This window comes from Mandrillus leucophaeus, unplaced genomic scaffold (genome assembly GCF_000951045.1).
Source record: "Mandrillus leucophaeus isolate KB7577 unplaced genomic scaffold, Mleu.le_1.0 Scaffold196, whole genome shotgun sequence".
Taxonomy (NCBI): Eukaryota; Metazoa; Chordata; class Mammalia; order Primates; family Cercopithecidae; genus Mandrillus; species Mandrillus leucophaeus.
The window spans coordinates 2,904,205-2,908,890 of record NW_012101987.1 but is presented as its reverse complement, the minus strand read 5'-3'; the positions used below and the strand labels follow the sequence as shown (position 1 = coordinate 2,908,890).

At 36.8% G+C, this 4,686-nt stretch overlaps 1 pseudogene across 1 annotated transcript in view; it reads left to right on the top strand.

Moving 5' to 3' along the window:
* The window catches only part of LOC105538645, a 38,754-nt pseudogene that overhangs the window by 18,387 nt on the left and 15,681 nt on the right, over positions 1-4,686 (top strand). Inside the window, exons 3-4 of the transcript XR_001005941.1 lie at positions 2,056-2,182; positions 3,262-3,357. The product of XR_001005941.1 is annotated as a zinc finger protein 431-like (transcript). The remainder of the gene's footprint in view (positions 1-2,055; positions 2,183-3,261; positions 3,358-4,686) is intronic.

The window sequence follows — 4,686 nt, the reverse complement described above, 5'->3', positions numbered from 1 at the left end:
TTCTGTTTGGGTTTGGTAGGGACAGGGCAGTGTGGTGCATATTTCCATTACTGTAGCAGAATTTGCTGGTGTCTGTGGCAGGGGAGGGCACCTGTGGACAGGAAAAGAGGAACATATATTTTTATTTCCATGGAGCAACTCATTTTTTCCTGAATCTCTTCTGTTATAAAGGAGAGAAATGCATGGACTTTTTGGTCTTGGTCCTTCTGCTGTGGTTGTGAGGCTAGTGTCTCTGTGTGGAGGTGGTGCTGATGCCTTTAAGGGAATTTCCTTAAGATGCAGGTGTTACTTGTTCAGAGAATTTTATCTGAAAAGGATTTCCAGAGAAGGAGGAGAAAGAGGAATAATGGCTTCTTTTCAGCTACACATGTCTCAGATCAATAGCTGTGTCCACTCTGCCTCCTGGAGTGCCATGTGTTTAGTACTTGCAAACCTTCTCTACTTATGTTTTTCTTCCCCAATGAGTTTGTTTCAGGTACTTTAAAAAATTCTTGTGATAGTCAAGGGTCTCTAAAAAATATTTGTTTCTGGCCAGGCATGGTGGCTCATGCCTGTAATCCCAGGATTTTGGGAGTCCAAGACAAGTGGATCACCTGAGGTTGGGAGTTCAAGACCAGCCTGACCAAGATGGATAAACCTCATCTCTACTAAAAATATAAAATGAGCCGGGCGTGGTGTCACATGCCTGTAATCCTAGCTACTAGGAGGCTGAGGCAGGAGAATCACTTGAACCTGGGAGGCAGAGGTTGTGGTGAGCTGAGATCGCACCATTGCACTTCAGCCTGGGCAATGAGAGCAAAACTCTGTCTCAAAAAAAAAAAAAAGTTTCTTGTGTACCAGAGCCTTCTCTACATCATGGCCTTTTATATGCAATGCAGAATTCCTACCATGAATTTTTGATCTGCCATATTGAAAGTGTTCCTTTTGTGACTGTTGAACATGGGAAGATGTGGATACTCAAGATTCCTATTGGGGGAAAGCTGGGGTCCTTAATAAAGTTGGAGAACATATATGTTGTGGTTTCATCTAAACCCAGGAAGTTCTGAAAAAAGTATTAAGAGATACCTGCTCTCTAGAGTGCTAAAGAAAGACTACTTAAAATCATTATTAAAATTATGGAACGCGAGAGATATCTTGACCTTTGCATAAAACTGATTTTTTTATGATTAAATTCAGTCTAGAATTGACTTTTTGAGGGGTAATATCTCAGCAGTGATGCTGTGTTCTTCTGTGTGCATCAGCACATCATAAAAATTTGTTCTAGTGTAGTTAATATTAATAATTTACTTAGTTAAAGAGCTCTCTGACTTTTTTTTCACTGTAGAGTTAATTATTTTTTTCTTTATTATTAAGTATCTTTATACAGCTAATGTGCATAAACCATCACAATTAATCTGGTTTTTTTCCTTAGGTTTTTGTTTGTTTGTTTGTTTGTTGTTTTTTTGCATGTATCTGTCTTTGGAAAATGAAGACTCTTATCATTGTTTACAAGCCAGAAAATTTAGGAAACACACAGTCTCTTTCACTTGCCTAATGTTTGACAAAATAGTCTTCCTCGGTTAAAAACATTAGCATTACTAGTGACCTTGTTAGAATTTTAAAAACTCAGACTTTATTCCAGACCTTCTGAAAAATATATATTAAAAAAAATCTTCACAACAGGATCTCCAGTCTATTGTACACATTAAAATTTGAGAGGTACCTTCTAACTGAACTTGTTTTTCCTTGTCTGAAAAATATACACAACTCATTATGATGTAAGTATAGCACTCAGTGATGTATATGTTTGTGTTTGTCTCCTTAATTATATACTTTATCATCCAGAGAAGTATCATATATGCACTGGTGTTGTGAATCTTATGCCATTCTCTGCCCTCAGAGTAAGAGAATACATTAGAAAATATTTCTGTGTTAAAAATTGTTGGATAATTTCAGTTATTCTTATAAGTCAGAATCAGTTCTCTTTACTCTTTCATTTCACCTCAATTCAAATAATAAATTCTGCCCATGGCCCCTTGGTAAATATACGTGTGTCTGTGTGTATGTGTTTTTCAGGAGACATTGACATTTAGGGATGTGGCCATAGAATTCTCTCTGGAGGAGTGGGAATGCCTGAACCCTGCTCAGCAGAATTTATATATGAATGTGATGTTAGAGAACTACAAAAACTTGGTCTTCTTGGGTGAGGATAACTTTAATACACAATTTTTAATATACCCTAAAGGTTTTATGTCTCTATTTTGTAGAATTTTTTTGATAATTTATGCTTTGCATAAGTGAGTTTCTGATCCCAGTTTTCAAGAAAATCTTGATGATTTGTCTGTGTGGAAAAGAATTTCTTCAACATGTTTCATCTTGATCTAAACTTTCCACATTCCTGAGCTGATGTGTATCCTTCACTCTAGATTAGTGGTCATTCCAGAAATCTAGTGGCATAAACTATCATTACCCGTATCTTAAAATCTATTTGCCATCACCAATTTTTGATTCAGGTAGTAAAATTAAAAACCTACAAATTTAAAATATTTTCTAAATAGTTAGAGATGTTTCTCTTTAGTTAGTATTTTCGGATTAATTTTATTTGTTTATTTATTTATTTATTTATTTATTTTTTTGAGATGGAATCTCACCCTGTCGCCCAGGCTGGAGTGCAATGGTGTGATCTTGGCTCACTGCAGCCTCCACCCTGGGTTCAAGCGATTCTCCTGCCTCAGCCTCCCAAGTAGCTGGGATTACAAGTGTGCACCTCTGTGCCCAGCAAATTTTTGTATTTTTAGTAGGTATGGTGTTTCACCATGTTGGCCAGGCTAGTTTCAAACTCCTGACCTCAGGGGATCCACCCGCCTTGCCCTTCCAAATTGCTGGGATTACAGTGTGAGCCACTGTGCCTGGCCAAAACACTTTTTTGTTTTTGAGAGAGAATTTTTCTCCTGTTGCCTAGACTGGAGTGCAGTGGCGCTACTACCTGCCACCTCCGCCTCCCGGGTGCAAGCAATTCTCCCTCTGAGCCTCTGGAGTAGCTGGGACTACAGGCACCCGCCACCATGCCCAGCTAATTTTGTATTTTTAGTAAAGATGAGGGTTTCACCATGTTGGACAGGTTGGTCTCAAACTTCTGACCTCAGGTGATCTGCCCGTCTCGGCCTCACTTTGGATTAATTTTCTAGAATATTCTGTCACATCCTTTTTACTGAGCACAGTACTAGGTTAGTAATTAGAGAATATAGGCAAGATTCATGTTATTTATTTTTAATAAAGCAGGTATTGCTGTCTCTAAGCAAGACCCAGTCACCTGTCTGGAGCAAGAAAAAGAGCCCTGGAATATGAAGAGACATGAGATGGTGGATGAACCCCCAGGTAGGTGAGAGTGAAAAAAAACAGATGAGAAGTCCAAAGGTTAAAAAAAAAAAAAGCATATATGCCAGTCCTTACAGTGTGATTTGGGAAGCATCTAGTTTCTGGGAGGCCTGAATATTTTCTTAAGATTTTTTCTCACATGGGGGCATTTTCTGTCTTATGCTTTTAAATTCTCTAAGAATTCTACTTTTTCTTGGGGGATCTTCCTTCAAGCATACAATGAAAGCCAAAGTTCTTGTCATAGCATATAAAAGACTGTACAATCTGACTGCTTTTTTATTCTTTTGGGGGACACACAAATGTCTGTATAATTTTGAAAAATTCTTTGTTAAATTATTTTTTAGTTCTCTTTTTGAATCCTGTCTGAAATATGTGAGAGTAGTGATTTCTGTTCCATTAAGCGTTTCTTGTTAATATTTTTGCATATTCCATCCTGTTTGTATTACTATAGTCTTAAAATATAGTTTGAAATTATAAATTATGATGTCCCTCTGCTTTGTTCTTTTTTCTCAAGAATGCTTTGGGTATTTGAAGTTTATTACAATTTCTTGTAAATTTTAGAATTGTATTTTCTACTGTGAAGAAACGCCACTGGAATTATCATAGAGAGTTTATTAAATGTATAGATTACTTTAGATAATATGGCATTTTAACAATATTTATTCTTTCAATCCTAGACATGAAGTTTTTTTTTTTTTTTTTTTTTTAAGACAGAATCTCACTCTGTCACCAGGCTGGAGTGCAGTGGTACAATCTTGGCTCACTGCAACCTCCTCTTCCTGTGTTCAAGTGATTCTCCTGCTTCAGCCTTCTGAGTAGCTGGTACTACAGGCTTGTGCCACCACACATAGCTAATTTTTTTTATTTTTAGTAGAGATGGGGTTTCACCATGCTATTCAGGCTGGTCCCAGACTCCTGACCTTGTGATCTGTCCACCTCGGCCTCCCAAAGTGCTGAGATTACAGGCATGAGCCACTGCGCCCGGCCGACATTAAATATTTTAAAATTTATTTTTGTCTTCTCTAATTTTTTTCATTGATATCTTACATATTTCATTGTAAAGATTTTTTACCTTCTTCATTATATTTGTTCTCAGAAATGTATTTTAATGCTATTGTTCATAAGATTATTTTCTTCCTCTGTTGTATCAGATAGTTTGTTTTAAGTGTATGGAACCATAGCTTGTATGTTAATTTTATATTTTGTTAAGTTACTGACTGTATTTATTAGTTTAGACAAATTTTTCTTTTTTTTCTTTTTTTGAGACACAGTCTCACTGTGTTGCCTAGGCTGGAGTGCAATGGCATAATCTCAGCTCACTACAACCTC